Genomic DNA, 17,505 nt, shown 5'->3' with positions numbered 1-17,505 from the left:
TCTTAATAAAAATCAATGTGAAAATTCTTAATATCAAAAATTTATATATATATTTTAATATATATACTTATATATAAATATTTGCTTCACAGGCCAGGACTCTAGGTCTCTATATGAGCGTTCCCTGCTTTTGTAGTTGCAATTTTCTTTTGCTTAGCTTTGCCACACAGTGAGCAAGGGTTTGTAGCGGAAAGTGGAGTCTCTTTCTCCAGGTTTGCCAGGTTTTGAACATGTTTTTTTCTCTGTGTTCTCCAACTGAATTCTTGTCCAAAGGATGTGTTAGCTGAATGGCTTTACCAGACACCTTGGCTTTATATTGCACTTCTTGAGAGGGAGGATTACTTGCTCTGGTGACTGTGCCATCTGTTTTGAGAGCAAGCTGAAGCTGAGTTTTTTCAAAACTCTGAACAATGTCTGTCCATTTCTGGTCTTTGAGAGAAAAAAGAAACCTCCTTCATCTTTCATGTTTCATTGTCTTGCTTTAGAGCTGATATGGTGAGTAGGTGTCAGTGCAGCTGTGCAGAAAAAGAATTAGAATGAAGAAAATGGTCCTGATATGATGGTAACTCTAGAAACAACAGCATCAGCTACTTCTGGAGCAGAAGGAAAGAATGGAGAATTCCAGTCTAAAGGAACTGTGCTCTCAGCCTGGTTAAGAAGAGTTTTGGTCCAAAATGTCTTTGAATTATGTTAAGCTGATATGTGCTTTTCCAGTTCTGCTCCTGTTGGTTGTTTATTCCAGGGCCGCCTCCACCTTTGTGCTGGTGGCCTCCCAGAACACTTGCAGGAAACTGAAATTTTAATGCCACATATGTTGGGTTTTAGTTTTGTTTCATTTATTTTTTTTAAAGAAAGTTAGCCCATCTTTTCATTTGGATCTCAGTAGAAAATTCTTATTTAGAACTATCAGTTATTTGATTCAAAGCGAGCAAAAAATTGCTCTGCTCTGTAACTGGAGTGTAAAGGGTATGGGATTCCCTACCCTGTTTATTTATTGACACCTGGGATAAATTCACACAGTTTTTATGAAGTTAGCTGGCATATGCATGCATAACATTAATAAATCTAGATGATATTTCCACCTTAGTTTTTAAGAATCATTCTCATTAGGTTTTGCAATATTTTTCACCTTAAGAGGAAAGTACGTATCTATCAGTACCTAATTTGGGGTTTGCAGCATTTTGGTTTTTAAGTGAAATCTAACTGATTTTAGTAACTTGTGACTATGTTGTAAAATAAGTTGTTCCACTTTCAATTCTCTACCATTCAGTTTGTGTATCTTCCAAGTTTGTTGGGAAGAAAAGACAGTGCTTTATCTGGTTTATTTCAAAAAAGTAATCATGTGAGTGAAGAATGACATGTTCAGAAAATCAAATCAGTTTGATGGAAAGTAATACCAGAGAGGTGTTATTTGTCCATGAGCAAGTGAGCTGTGTTCTGCTCTGTAGTTTTTTGGATGCAGATTACTGCGGATGGAAAAGTGGTTTCTGTTGTTTATATGATACAAAAATAATTTCTCTGACACTAACCTGAGATGATCAGAACACAGGGAGAGCTTACTGGGGAAGATGAGATTTTTTTTGATTCCTGAGACAGCTTGTTGGTAAAATGCAGTTCATGAGTTGACTGTTACTAAAAAAAAAATCCTAGTAAAGTTAACTGGAAACTAGAAGAACCCTGCGATATTGACAATTGGCATTTTTTCTCTACCAGTTGGAGAGCAGTTTTTCATAGAGTTAGTAATGTCATGTTATCTCTTAGAACATGCACCGTCAGGGTGATTTATGGCCATAATCCTCTTTTCAAGAAAACATGAGCTGAGTTGTTTCTTCTGGAAGTAAAATCCAGGAGCCATGAGTTTCACAAGGAAGCCCTTAAATATAAAAGTATCTTGAATTTCTCACTCTTTTCCAACCCACCCACTCCTAATTTGCTGTTTCGAAATTTGTTGATTTTGGCATGGTTTGCATGGTGTAAATCAGTGAGGATTTGGGCTTTGGGGTTTTTTATTTGTGGGGAGGGCAGGGGACAGGACAAGGGTGTTTATTTTCCCTCTTTGATTTTGTTTTCTCTGCTTTGTTCTGTTACTGCCATTTCTTTGTGTTTGTGTAGTGTTTATTCTTGTGTCTTTTTTTCTTTTTTCTTCTTATCTTACTGATGTCTTGGTCAACCAGAAGGTGCTGATAATAAGATTCCTCACACTTCAGCATGCTCTGGATATGCAACCTTGGTTTAGTGAAGGCAAAATTTTGACATCAGTTCATGGTCCTGTATTTTTTTAACTGTGTCATTACAGATGAAAGCATACTGGTCACACGATATTTGTTTCCCCCAGACAGATAATTCAGAATTTTTATAATACAGTATCAAGTATAGGCTCATTTTGATGTGATGGTATGACAGCTTTAATATCACCTGGATATAATATTCTAAGGCAACCCCAAAATTCTCCTCTGTGTTAACTTTTTCTGTAATGGTCCTTAATAAAGAAGAGATATTTTTGTTATTTTCTGTACCGTAAAAAAAAGTTCTCTTTTGCCTTTAAGGTAATGCTCTTGATTTGAGGCCAGCTTCCTTTCTGCAAAACAAAAGCGATCAAAGCGTGACTTTATAGTGGAATAAGACTGATAGGACTGCAGCCTTTAAAAAAGGGCTGGTGGCTGTCCTCACCGGAGTGGTGCCGTTCTGGCAATCACACTCTGCCCCAACTCACCACGTTTACTATGTCTCTCTGCAGTAACCGTGCCTGGAACCCCCTTTGGAGTCACTTACTTATTTTTTGGCGTTTATCAAGCTTGCACGCGCACAGCTTTCTGTTTGGCAGACGAGAGGCTGTGCCTCGCCAGCCTGGTGTTTGTGTTGGCTGCTGGCAAGGCAGGGGGTCGGTGCCTGTGACCTGGCACGAGGCAAAAGGGGCTGCTCTTTTCCACGTCAAGCGATTGCACGTTAAACCTTTGGGAGGATGTTTCACCAAGAGCTGTCGCGGCTCCCTGGCGCTCACACAGCCACTGCTTGCTTAAGTCTCACTGTCACAGTTTTGATAGTGTCAGCTGCAGATTTGATTCTTGATGTAGTAGGTTCAATTTGAAAGCTTAGAGTTCAATGAGCAGTGCAAAAAAGGAATTTAGTAATGGTCCCACTTTATGATCTGGAAGGGCTTTTCCAACCCAAATGATTTTGTGAGTCTGTGATAAAAGACCTCCCTTGGCAGTACCTAAAACTATTTGTCTTCACTAATAAACAGGAGGAGGATAACCAGTTTTAGACTATATGCCATTTCTTGTTCCATGGATTTTTTTTTTTTGTCATCGAGGAATGGCAAATAATACTCTTGTGCAGCAGGCATTTTGGACAGGGGTCAGAGGTCAGATGATGTCACTACGGTAGCAGGGCTCTAGGTGCAGTTCTGTCCTTTGAATATCTGCATTTTGCTATCTTTAGTGTCCAGTATTTACAAGGCCACATTTTTGTGGCATAAACTGCACTTCTACAATTTTTTTTTTTTTTTTGCTATTGCTGTAGAAATTCTTTTTCTGTCCAGTCAGCGTTTCAGCAGGATGATCATGACTGTGTCATTAAAAGTAATGAAAAAATGGCAAATGGCAAATTGTACGTAGCTTTCCCAAGTCAGCAGAGTTACAAGGCACGCTATTAAAAAACGTATTTAAGATATGTGGTGAAGCTAGATATAACAAGATATTTCAAGCAGAGCACAAAAATGTTGAAAATTAGAAACTACTGCAGTAGAAGAGAAATTACGAGAAATAATGAATTTTCCTACTTTAAATTTATTGTAATTAGAATTAATAGCTTAATACAAATTAACTTTCATTAGAGTACTGAAATGTCTTGCATGGGATCATAATTAATTTAGTGTTTAAGCACAGGAAAAATCAGTATTGTGAAAATACCCAAACGAGATAGGAAAGCAGAAAAATGTAATTTTACAAGGGAATGCAAATTTGAACTTCTTAGTTATTTCTGATACATTATAGTCATTAAATGTGGTGCTCATTATACCAAAGATGAATAAACATGTAAATGAAATATAAAATATTTAAGCTCTGCAACAGGTACTCTCAACAGACTTGGTTTGATTGTTCTTACTCTCCAGAAGAGGATCCCCTTCAAGAAATGAATCAAATTTATGAGCAATTGCAGTGTTTCTTCCTTAAAGTCCATTTGTGTATAGTAATGCAAGGCAGTTTAGTACAATGGATAATGTTTCTTTTCTTTCCTTTTTCAGGAAAAGGGACCAATAGGGCCTATGTGTTTCAGTGAAATATTTGTGGTAGGTTCCAGTTAAAAAAACCAAAAATGTTACAAGAGTTAATTTAATTGGGGAAGTGAGATAAACAACAGTGGTCATGTTTGTCAGTACTCTATTAACTCCAACTGAAGGACAAACCAGCAACTCTTGATCTGTTCTCCAGGGCTGTCATCTTCTTTAAGGTTCTGCTTGTGATCCTTTGGGCTTTTCATAAGCTCCATTTTCCTTGAAATTTCTGAGTCCTGCGTGACGTACCTTCAGTCACAACTATGAAACATTTGCTACACAAGCAAATGATGGGAGTTTCTTGGCAGGAATCACAAATTGTACCAATTAATGGCATTCAGCATAGGACCTGAGGAGTAACTGGAATCCCTCTCTCAGTAATGCAGTAAGATGTTAAAAATGTCATAAAACAGGATGGACACAGAGCCCCTTGTCTACATTGAAGCTGATGTGTAATCTACCACAGCCCTAAAATATTCCTGTCCTGAGCAAGTTTTAGGTTTCCTTTGTATCCAAGCAGTTTGTTTCTCACACATAAATTACCATCACATCCATCCTCTGACTTCGAGCAGTCTAATTTTCACTTCTCTCATCAGAGAAAAATTATTTTTAAACAGTTTAAGAGCTTCTGATGTTTTTTGTTGTTGTTAGAAAGTTCTAAAATCAGTTATTTTGCACATTGATATAATTTCTAACAACTATAATCTGGATTTAAAATGCAAACCTGCAAAAGATTTCTCTCACTGTTGGACTTTGAACACCCTCAGTTTTAGGAAGAGGGAATGTCCTATGCGTCCTTGAATGTTGGAGTTGCCCCTTGGCTGTCCTGCATTTGGATTGGGATTTGCTTTGGGAATTGAAATGAAAGAATCTAGTGTAATATAGGTTGGAATGGTCCCCCAGAGATGATCCAGTTGATTCCCATCTGAGAAATTATTTCAAAGCCAGGTGGTACAAAACAGCCTTATGCAATTGAGCTTTAAATGCCATTAAGGGCAGAGGCCAGAGCCCCTCAGCAGCCAGTTCCAGGACATATTCCCTACCATTCTGACTTCTTTTTTCCTTATTTCTAGTTGTGATTTTTTGCAGCTTGTGACTCTCAGCCATGCATACACTTCCACGTGTGTACACCAGACTCGTCTCCTTCAGGCTGAACGAGTGCAGCTCCATTTTTCCTGACCATCACCTTCTCTGTCACATTCCTCACCACTTTCAACCCCAGCGGAGGTTTGGCTTTTCTAAATTCATCCCTGCATGCCTGGAAAATAGACCTGTGTTCCTCCTATGTTGCCTGTCCCGTGTTCTCCTCCCACGCCCTCCCCTCTGAACCTCTGCCAGCTGTAGCTGGATGCTCAGTCAGCTGTTCAGGGATGCAGGAGTGCTTTTGGGAATTCTGCAGTCTCACTGGTTGCTGCCTGGTCTGTGGCTTTAGGAGGAAAAGTGATGTTGGTGTCTAAGAGGCTTCAACTACCACAGCAGCTGGTCTAGCAACCTTTCACATGGAAGTCAGGCTTAGTTAAGCTTCCAAGTGTGACGGTAGCTTAAGAGAAACAATGGAACTACAAGGCTTTATTTACCCTGCAGGTCCTGAAGCGTTTCCCTGTTGGGGTGCCCTTACAGGGAATTCTGAATGTTGCTGCTCATGCAGAGCTGCTCTCTGGGTGATAGAGGGCTGTGCTCAGCGTTAGGAACCAGGATTCCAAAGTTTCTGGAACATGAGTATTGCCAGGTTTCTCACTCTGCTTAGGCACGGGGAAGAATTGGGCCTAGGTGTAATTTTAAGCCTTGTGTCTTATTTTACTTCAAGAATGTGTTATTGTTGTTCTATTTTGTCGTAGAATCAATTGCAGAAGGGCTGGAACATGAAACCCCTGGAATTTTTATGACTTCTGGATTGTGGGGCACATAGTTCATGCATGCATGGTAAACTTCTTCCTGGCTCAAAGCTTTTCGCAACCTTTTACTACAAGATTTGGTTTCCTAAGTATGTATGTTGTTTTGGTTGAGTTTGAAAATCCACAGCAGAGGATTCTGTGGTGTTGATTTCTTCTCTGGCGTGGAAGACTTGTGTGAGTGATGGGATTAACAGAGCACATTGGTGAACAACACAGCAGCTGAGACCTAACTTATGCTAGGTACATTCTTTAGATTATTTTTGTTGTAGAAATTATTATCCTTCATGTAGCTTATGTTTATTATCTAAGTTGTGATTCTTGGTGTAGAAGAGCTGTCTGTTGGAATGAAGAACAGCCATGTGTTCGAGTGTCAATCCAAAAAGTTCTGAAAGTAGAATAATATATATTTTTTTAATAGAAAAGGCAGTTTTTCTGTTGTAGCAATAGCAACTCTCAACAGCAATTCTTCATAATATTGTATTTAGAGCACAAGTCCTATGAGGAGCTGCTGAGGGAGCCCCAGATGCTCCCCAGCTTTAGCCCGGACAAAATGAGGCTGAGGGAAGACCTTATTGCTCTCTACACGCACCTGGAAAGAAGCTTTAGGTGGGGGTTGGTGTCTTCTCTAAGGTAACAAGTGACAGGACAAGGGGAATTTGCCTCAAATTGTGCCAGGGGAGGTTTAGGTTATTAGGGAAACTTTCTTCCCTGAAAGGGTGGTCAAGCATTGGAACACGCTGTCCAGGGAAGTGGTGGAATCACCAGCCCTGGAAGTGTTCAAAAAAAGTGTGGGTGTGGCCCTTAGGACATGGGTTAGCACTGAACATGGTAGTGCTGGGTTAACAGTTGTGTGCAATGATCTTAGAGGCCCCTTTCAACCTAAATGATTCTGTGCTTTAGTACTGAATGCAGTGTCTGAGGCATGTTTCTAAAGATACCGTGCTAATCAGAAGTTTAAAAGTATGTTTTGAACAGTTGCACCACTGGCCTTCCCTGGTATTGTCTCAAAAGCAATGAGCAATGAGATTGTTGAGACAAAAGTCACAAAATCATTAGAAGCTTCATAGCAGCTTTTCAGAGAAAAAGACTAAGTCAGTATTTGAGTATTAATCTTCTCAAGTCTGTGATACTCAGAGTCATGAGTTCCTCAGCCCTGGGTAAGAGCAGGCACTCTGGCTAAGGAGCTGTGAGTGATCTGCCTGTTCAAGACAAACAAATAAAACTCAGAGGTCTGTCCAGTGAGCATTAACAAAGCAAGAAAGAGTGTGCAAAGACCTGAGGGTCACCAAAGATGTACTCAACCCTCCACATCCCTCACTGTTCCTGCTTTGTTGCTCATATTTATTCCCTTGCCTCTCCCCAAGTCAGCTTGAAACTCCCAATTAGCCTCATTAGCATGTCCTTGGGGATTCCCTCTGCGGCTCTATTTCCATGAGAGCTGTCAGCTGTGGGAGCATGAGGTTGGTTTCTGTAAGAAGGCCTTTCAGCCTCTGCTCTGTCAAGGATCAAGTGAGTTGCATGTCTGACGCTGGAATTAATTGGCTGTAAGGTTCGAACATCTGGATTGCTGTCCTTGTGGGCTAGGTGGCCCCCAGCTGTTTGTAGATTGGTTTGCTTTAAATTAAATCAAATCAGGCTTGCAGACGAATTACTCCTTCTCATCTCCCATATTTAATCTCAGCCCTTCTGTAAACTAGAAACAGAGGCCTGAAATAATTATTAATAATAATTATAATATAATTATATAATAAGTTATTTTCTATAGAAAATAAGAGAGTGGCGCAAGATTTTTAACAGGAAATTCTACAAGGGGGTATGATTTTGAAAACAAAACCAAGACTACAGGAGCGTGTCCCCAACAGCCAGGCTGTTTGCCATTCAGTAAAAGTTTCACATATGCTGATCTCCATGAGGATTCATCCTCAATAAAGCATCACACAAACCACCAGCTGCAGCCTCTGACTTTATTAACTTTAATAAAATAGTAATGTACACTAGTCAGCTGTGGATCCTGGATTGCAATGAATATTTCTCTCAGAAATGCCTCCAGATTACTCTGGCTCAGAAAGACTAAAACCAGTCTTGGCCTGTTTTAAATAACATTTTGAACTTTGAACATGAGAATGTTAGGTATAACTTAATAGAGGAATTAATAATTTCTGGTTTGGAATATAACAGAGGAAAATTATTTGCCTTAAGTAATTTGTAAAGCTTTGTTGTAATGTTTTGCATTTTCACTAGCAATTATTATGTGCCACTAAAAGGGAATGATGGGTTGCATTGGTCTAAATTTTCATTTGTTTTCTTCCATATTTTCATAATTAATATTCTCTTCATTCAAGTCCTGTTGTTTTACAAAGTTTTTTTAATGTGTTGCTGTAGCATTACTGAAAATAGGGAAAATGTAGAAACAAGGATGTCCATTAAATCTTTGAAATGTGTGGAACCAAGGGCTGCATTTGAAGGAAAAGATACCTTGAAGCACGAACTAGAAAGGTCCTTAATCCCTGTCTTGTCCTCTTGCTGTAGCTCTCAATGCTTCTGGGTAGGGAGAAACTGGGAGGACAGATAAGTGACTCAACAAATCATGTTAATTAGAGCTAAAAGATTAGGTGGGAGGGAAATCTTGTTTACTCATGAATACAGGTTTATTGTGGAAAAATCCATTCAAATCAGGAATGTATAGGTCCTTTAAAGGCAGAATTCAGAGGCCATATCCCAGCTTGCACTTTATGAGGCACTGAGGACCTGAAACTCTTAAAGGCAAGCACATTCTCAAAATGAAAAAGCATTCCTCAAGATTGTGTGTGCATACTTAATGTTCAAATTAATCTTACAATTTTTAAAACTAGGTATGGGCTTGAGAATTAAATTTTGGATTTTCAAGAGAGGCAGGTAAGAAGGTGGGACCTCATCACGTGTTTGGTTTTTTTTTTGTATCTTTGAAATCTGCTGGAGCACTCTGAGTGTCTGCTATATAGCAGAGCACTCTCTTAAATTTGTTGCAGTTATAGCTTTTTATTTGTGTTGGTGTTTGCTGTTTGATGTGTACAAGGAAGAATAGGGTCGATGTTTTATATTGATTTTAATCAGTAACACTCAGAGGTACTGTGCTGTGCATTTCCAAGGGGCTACTGCAATTTATCACAGTTCATTAGATCATAAATTCTTTGAAGCTAAGGGCTATCTTTTTGATGTTTGTACAGCCTCCAGAATAATGAGAGAGAGACTGTAGGTTCTACCCTGATTCAAATAGTCATAGATCAAAGCTCAGAATAAGTCTGCAACAGAAGACCTTGGACTTCTCCCATGAGCTTTCTTCTCAGCTGGGATAATTAAATGATAATGCAGATAAGAAATGGGTGACTTCTTATCCTCAGCTTAAAGATTAGGAACTGAGGTAATACTGAAGGTTTTCCACATATCTGCCCCAAATCTCTGTTCTCAAATCAGACCCCAAATTTTGAACTCTGCTTTCATGCCTTGAGCTCAAGATTAAATGTCTTCTCAATACCTGCTCTCTTGGTGAAAAGGATTAGGTTGCTATTTAGGGAAGACTCCAAATCCTTATGTGAAGGATTTTTAAATACAGAATCAGAATTTTCTGATTCTATGTTCACCTAATGATATGAGTATTGTTATAATGATCTAGACTAGATTAATTTTACCACTTCAGCACCAGATTGAGGTTTTTTATTGGAAAACATAGTATTTTTATGAAGTAAGAAGTGCAAGCCAATATTATTGTTGGATTAATTGCCATTGTAAAATAATTTATGAATTACTTTCCATCTCATTTATGTTCTCTTAGTTCATCCAAGATGTTCGTCTCATCTGCTGGTGGATCTTAGGCCATGATAATGGTGGTTTCATTTCATATCTCATGTTGTCAGGTTGAAATAGTTTTGCTTTTTGCTAGACTTATTAGTCTAGTAAGAAAACTCAGTTTTCTAGTTTGTAGTGTTCAGCTGGAAGAATATCTCCTGTGTTTCAGTAATGCTCTGCACATTAGCTAAATTATAACATAAAGAGATAGTTGTTTCTGTTCCAAATATTTTTTTAAAACAAATTACTCTCATCCTAGCCAGATTTTGAAAAAAAAACCTGTTATGAATATTCTTCAAGTGCCTGAAGGCCAGGTGTTAAGTTATGGTGATCACATCTGTTTTATAGCTGTCTTTCATGAGCGATTATGTGTAAAGAAGGGAGTTTCTTCTAAAAACCAGATTAACAAGAGAGAATACAGACAGGCTCATAGAACAGAAATCATCACAGAGAAGACACTTCTAATGCCCTGGAGGAAAATTGAAAGATCCAGTACAGCTAAATCAATGTAAAAAGTACTTTTCTTGTTGAGGCCCATTGCCCGAGTTGTACTTTCTTCCAGAATCTGTGATGGAATTGAAGAGCAGGGGTTTAGAGTAGGGTTTGTGTTCTGTGCAGCAGCACATTCACAGACAGTGAGGCAGAGGGTCAAGGGTTAATTGTTAAGGGTAATTCCCAGCCTTGCAAAGGAAGATTTCCAACATGTTTATGTTTTCCCATAAAAATCTTGAATGCAATTCCCAAAAATCCTTGAACAGCTTGCTTTGTGCTGTGGTCATGAACCCGTAGTGGATGAAAATGCTGTTGAACTGCTGTGGCCAAAGAGCCATTTCCTCTCCAGACCCTGATCTTCATTTGCTTTTTCAGTTTGCCTCCCAGCTGTGCTGTCTTGTTGCTATTGCCCCTTTTCAGTCCAAATAATCAAAGCACCCAGAACCAGTGCAGGGTGCCCTGTCCTTTTTCTTTGCATTCCGAGATACCCACTTAAAGATATTTTGTCAGAATTCCAAACGTGTTGCAGCTTTGACATCATGGCTACTGCTCTGCTTTTGTCCCCTGGGTATTTATCTGCTGGGTGGACTATCTCTCCCTGCAGAATTAGTTCCTTCCACAAGTAACTAATTTGATTTTGACTTGGCTATCCCAGATAAGTATTCTCTGAAAATTTCTCAGGGTGTTCTGTTAATATAACTGCTGAGAAAGATGTCTGTATGCATCATTTGTGTAAAATTACCAGCACATTTAAGTAAGTAAATGGAGCTTAGGAGGTAGTATCTAGGAGCAAGGAAAAACAATTCCTTTTTAGTTGAACACAGACATCTTCTTGTCCACTTTCATCAAAATGCTGATACTAATTTCTGTGAATATAGTATTTACCATATTCATGTAGCTTATCCATGTGATTGTGGATTACACTTTGCATACTGAGTCAACATATTTTCCAATTGAAGTTATTTTACTAATAAAACATTAGGCTCATTCCTTATTTAAAAATTAAGTGATTCTCAGTATAGGAAACACACAGTTTAGGAAAAGAAACAACCAACCAATAAAAAAAACCTACACATTTCATGTTCCTGTCCTTTGATACTCCTCAGCAGCTGTGTTTGGCCAGTGGTGTCTATTATCTTGCCCACAGAATGTACGTATAAATTATTTACCACGCACAAAGTAGTTCTGATATTAGATTTTAAAGAGCAGATGATCCTTTCTGGTAATGATAGCTTAAAAAAAAAGAAACTGAGACTCTGTTCAAAATGCAGGTTCCTTGAAAAGCCTATCAGAATTTATATTTCCAAGCTGTTAAAGCATTGGCTGCACCCATTCATGGCTCTTTCTTCAGAATAGCTCTTTTCTGGTGTGCTGCTTGTCCTCTGTTTGACAGCACACTGATTCTCTGAATCAAGAATTAAATCAGGAGTCATTTATTCTAATTATGGTGCAGGAAGCCTCGCAGTATTAAAAGTCTTGATTCAGAAGCAAGGCAGTGTCCTTAAAATAAGCCATTTCTTATTTCACATTAAACTGGAAAAGGTCTTTAATAAACTGAGAGTCAGGGACAATAGTTATTTGTTCCTATTACTGAGGCTATTTGTGTTGGAATGAGGATTTTGTTCCTAACTGTGACTTCTGTTTTTTGTCCCACAGGGAATTCCTGTTTCTGTGTTTGTAATGTCGTTGCATGTTGCCATGGCAAAAGTGTGATAGTACAAGTTCAGTATTGTGTTAGTCAAGGACAAGGGAGGTAGAAATTAGATCAAAATAAACTTTAACCTCAAAATGGGAAATGTCCTTGGAATTTATTCTCTGCTTTTTTAATATATTGTTAGTGTTTTCTAGTACAAAATAACAACTTCAATACTTTTTGATTTGTATTCATTAACATATATATACTATATATACATGTATAAAAATCCATCACAATTTCCTCCAGAGCTCGTAGACTTTATTTACATTGAGCAGAGGAAGGCTGTGAGAATTCTGTGTCCAGCTTCATTTGCTGAAAGCTGAATGCTCAGAATTGGACAATCCCACCTTGAACTGGCACACGGAAACTCCTGGCTGGTCTTGTACGTGTTTGTTATGAAAGAAAGAATCTGAAGCCTGTGCTCAGAGCCCTTCCTAACAATGAACTCATCTGGGAAGCATCTCTTGGAAGGAGCAGCTGCCCTCAGTGGCGTCACGGCCTGTTTGCTCCCCTGGCTCAGGGGTGCACCCCAAGAGCTCTGAGAGCACCAAAATGCTCCCAGTTTTAGAAAGCTTCACCTTATTGGTAGAGCAGAGTGGTTTTGTCAGTTTTCTGAATTAAGATTGCTTTTGTTATCAAATACTTGACAGCGTATCTTGGTTCTTCATAAGGGCTTTTCGTCTCAGCTCAATTTCTACTCTTTTTTGGGGAGATAGGCCTAATATTTTTAACAGGAAAAAAAGTCAGCAGGACTTTAGGGAGCTTAACAGAGTTCAAGCTTCAACTTGCTGTATTTTGTAAAAAAAGAAAGTAGATAGTTTGGGGATGCTAATATGGAGCTGACCAGTCGGTGCTGCATTCAGAGGAGCAGCGGGGTTATGAAAACCAGGGTGTTAACTCAGCAGGGCCAAGTTGTCAAACCAGGACAGCAGCTTTGGATGGCTCATGCTGGGTGCTCAAGTTGCTGTGAGAATACCAGCACCTGAGATCTTTGCCTTGCTGCTCCTTTAATTGTAGTGTTTTACTGGAGAGGTGTGTGTGTTTCGAGGGGCCGGTGGGTGTGGAAATCTGTCCTTTCCACTGGGGAGTGCTGAAGAAGATGATCTTTAACCTCAGCTCAGGTGGGGCCGTGGCTTTCCCCAGGCTGTAACAATTAAAGGTTTTCTCATCCAGCAGTGCTGGGAAGCTCCTGCAGCACGGCCAGGGCTGCTGGCTGGCCCCTGCAGAGGTTGAGGGGGAAGTGAAGCAAAGTGGCCTCTGCGTTCTGAAGTTTCTAACGCTACATTTCACATCTGTACAAAGAACGTAGGAGTTGCTGCAGGTTTTGGGTCTTATGTTTAAGGTAAATTAAATCACTGCATTGGCATCTGGTTCGTGGAAACAAAAGGAAAAAAAGCAGCAAATGGTATCAAATTTGTTATATTAAGTTATTTGAAAGTATCTAGGACTTAGTGGAAAGCAGTGGTTTAGTACATTTAATGGCCTACTTTGACTTTACAATTTTTATGAAGAAATGATTCTTGAGTTAAATTGAGTTGCTGTGTTGCAGAACTAAGTTGAAGTATAAAATTATAAAGCTGAAAAATCCGTCCGCTCTGTTATTTTTTACCGTCTAAAGCTGAAAATTTGATGTATAAAATAGTGAATATGAATTTTTTTAGGCGGCTTTCTTCAGAGAAGGTGGGTTTTTTTGTTGTTGTTGTGGGGTGTGGGTTTGTTTTTTGGTTTTTTTTGGTTTTTGTTTTGTTTTGTTTTTTTTACTGGAAACAATCCAGTCAGGAATAGAGATCATCTAAATTGAGGCATTCAAGCGGTGTGATGTGTCATCAGTGAGGCTTTTCACGTTTGAATATCCTTTTTAAAGAAATTGTTTGATAATTAGGTCTGGTTTTCCTGTCTTGATACAGAATGGTTCTTGTATACACCTTCACTGAATATTGGTTTAGCAGTGAAGATTCCTGCAGAACTGAAGATGTGCTGTATTTTAAGGCTGACCAGTCAGTTCAGAGCTGCCAGTTCTTAATTCTTGGAATTTAACTAAACAGAATTAAACTAAACGGAATTTAAAATAATGTGAGAGTAGCAACTGAGGGTTGCCAGAGCTGGCAAGGATGTTATTGAGCTGCTGTGGTTGGATAGCTCAGTCATTTTCTACACAAGTCAGAGGCAATTCAGGCCACTTGTAGGGTCAAGGTAGATCACATTAGTCAATACTATGCTCATTTGATGGGTTTTCTCCTGGTAGTTACCCTCAAACTTTCAGGCAGTGCCCAGCTTTGCTGCAGGAGGCTGTGCAGAGTTAATGAGGAGTGGCGGAGAAACAGAAGACAGTGTTTGGCTGCCATTGTTTGGTGTAAGTGTCAAAAGTGTGTGGGTTGAAGGGAAAGAGCTGTAATAACTTGAGGATGATGCCTCTGGGTTAGTCACAGCCATCTCTGCTGCAGCAAAAGGATCTGACAGTTCCTCCTACTGAAAAAAAAAAAACAAAACCTTTTCACATGTGTAAAAAGCCCAAACTGGAAACACAGAGTATGTCCAAATTTAAGCACAATAGATAAATTTTGGAAATGTGTCATTCTTTAATTTGCTTCTTCATTTTGTCCAGCCTCTGAGCACAGGATTCTTGCAAGTGAAGGCTAAAGAACATTTCAATACACATGAGGAAAGAATGCTATCAGAAGAACCCTTGTGACCCAAGCACAGGCAGGGAATATATGATGAGAAATTGTGTTTTCCAGTGATAAATTTGTTCTCGCTGCCATTTTTTCCTGCCCTTGTTTATTACCTGCCAGATGTTACCCTTGGTTTTATTTATCAGCTGTGGGAAGTGCACCTGGGATTAAAAGGAAAACAGGCCTTCAGCGTGATATACTACCAGTGTTAGCATCACTGCCATTTATGCACTGGCAGAGTGTTCCCTTTTTGAGCCCTTTTCCCATACATCAAAGTTTTTTAACAATTTTCTGAAAGTGACTAGAGCTTGCTGGCCTTTTTTGCTCCAAGCTGGACTGTCCCTCAGACTTATCCCTATTACCCTCCTGCTGCTGCCTCCTGGCTCGGAGCTGGAGTGAAGAGTCAGCTCCAGCTAACGAGTGTGTGGAGCAGAGCCAGGGAAATGCTCTCTCCTGGTCGGTGCCCGCGGTGGAGCCGGTCTGGGCTGGCTGTGCTGCTCTCAGCCGGTGCCTGCCATCTGTAGGGTAGCTACAGGGTGCCTGGTGGGGTGTGCGCAGTGGGAGGCCAGTGTACACCACCCCCAGTGCCTGCCTAATCTTCAGGTTCAGTCTGACAGCTCTTCAGGGCTTGGTGCAGTTGGAGATGTTCTTCTGAAGGCCTGGGGAGATCGATGGGCTGGAGAAAAGCTGGATGTTTTCTCTTGTACAGCCAGTGTTTTCTGTAGTGACAGTCTTGACAGGATACATGTGTTACCTTTCCTACTCGCTTTCCGTACTCCAGCCTGCTCTTACCTCCCTTGTCCTGGTCCCAGCTGTATTAGCATTATTTTATCTTTAGAATTAGATGGTTTAATGCCGAGCACAGCTTTGATCGCTGTGTTGCAACTGGATTTGTTTTTTTTATTTCATCCTTGTTGATAGCCCCCATAGACCATACTGGAGAAGGTTTAAGTTTCAATCATTTACCAAGAGTGTCCTGAAGTCTTCTGAAGTTCTGCTCGCAAACAAGCTGGGCTTGGTAATACGAACATATATTCCTGTTGTATCTTTCTTTTTGAGTGCCACGTTCCCTTCTGGATGCAGTGGGACTTGAGGAGCAACGTGACCTTGTGTAATTATTCCATTCTTTGCCCTTTAGGGTCACACCAAGCTGGATTCAGCTGACCACATGTCAGATTTCTACCAGTCAGTGGCTCAATAATTTCTCTTCTTGCCATATCTGAACAAGAGTTAGAAGACAGGTAGGTGTAGGCAGGATTAGGGCTCCCACATATCCTCAGTTTCTCAGGTATCCTTCCCAGAATATTTCTGAGGATTCCTGTTTCCGGACATTTGGGCAGGACCCACATCCAGGTGAGGTGCACTACTCCAGGGAAATGTCTGTTGTCTCTCCCTGCCAGCTGTTCAAAGATATGTTGAGCTTTAGTTATCAAATAATGTTCTTTATTACTGAGCAATAGATACAGACTAAAAGACTGAGATGACTGCTTGTACATTTGATGGTGGAGAGCTCATAATTACTGCACTTGTAGGGAATAGAAGAAAGTACAAATTAAGCCAATGGTGCTTTTTGAAGCTAATTATTTTATGATCCTTTCTGTAACACTCTCTTTTTTTCTCTCCCCAAGTATTTCAATAATTTTTAAATAGATTTTTATTTCTTTATATCTTAATTGCTGTAAATATTTTCAATTTAGGGATCAAATACCTGGTAAGATTTGATTTCCATTAGATAATCTTTTTTTGTTATGTTTTTAGTCGTGCATTCGTCTTTCTTCTTTGCCAGTAGCACTTGAACACTCCCTCAGAAAATACCTAGAATTTCTTTCCTGTGTCAGGGCCACCATTTGTGCAGAGTCAGACAAGCAAAGGATATCCAGGGAATGTGCTGATGTCTGTGGCACTTTTCTGCCTCATACTCCCATGTGGTAAGTTGGATTTCTGCTCTCATTTGAGTGGCAATCATGCCTAGGAGTTGTTTTTAAGGTAGTACTAGGAAAGTACTCTCCAAAAGGGAAAAATCCAAACATTTATGTGGTCTGGCAAAAACCGAGAAAGCTGCTGCAGGTGAGGAGCTGGACTGTGGTGTGGGGAAAGAGAAGGAACCCAAAATACCAAGTGCTGTTTGTTTTATGGTCCCTGTTGTCTTTCTGCTGTTTGAGTGATGGAGAAGGCTCACGTGTGCAAGGCTGAGACAAAAGTGTGCCTGGGCTTTTGGAGTGGTTACAGCCTAGACATTTGTTCACAACTGGAGTGGTTAACAGCTTAGACATTTGTTCACAACTGGTCCCACTTCTCCTTTGTTCTTGTTTTATGCGCCGTTGTTCTGGTGCTCTCACAGTGTGGATACATTCATCTTCCTTTCATCAGTAAATCAACATCCCTGTAAGAGCTGAGGAGATAGAAGGGGCTAATTTGTCAAAATCTGGCAGCAGGTATCCAGTAATTTTGCCTTTTTTTTTTTTCTTTATTGTATGAGTTTGGTAAGTATTGTTTTCATGTAATTGCATTTAAGTCTGCATAAGGACTGGGAGATTTTTTAAGATTGAAATGTGATGACAAAGGAAAACAGATGTTTTGTTATTCAAGTATCCTACACTGCTCTCTACTGGAAGAATGGAAGTCTACATTAAATATTCAGAAGTGTGC

At 39.7% G+C, this 17,505-nt stretch overlaps 1 protein-coding gene across 9 annotated transcripts in view; it reads left to right on the top strand.

Annotated features, from left to right (window-relative positions):
* Nucleotides 1–17,505, top strand: part of GULP1 (GULP PTB domain containing engulfment adaptor 1) — a 168,337-nt gene that overhangs the window by 104,405 nt on the left and 46,427 nt on the right. The gene's annotated exons all lie outside the window — the stretch shown is intronic.

This window comes from Hirundo rustica, chromosome 7, assembly GCF_015227805.2.
Source record: "Hirundo rustica isolate bHirRus1 chromosome 7, bHirRus1.pri.v3, whole genome shotgun sequence".
In the NCBI taxonomy this organism is placed as follows: domain Eukaryota; kingdom Metazoa; phylum Chordata; class Aves; order Passeriformes; family Hirundinidae; genus Hirundo; species Hirundo rustica.
The sequence above is the reverse complement of the archived record's forward strand: the minus strand, read 5'-3'. Positions and strand labels throughout refer to the sequence as shown.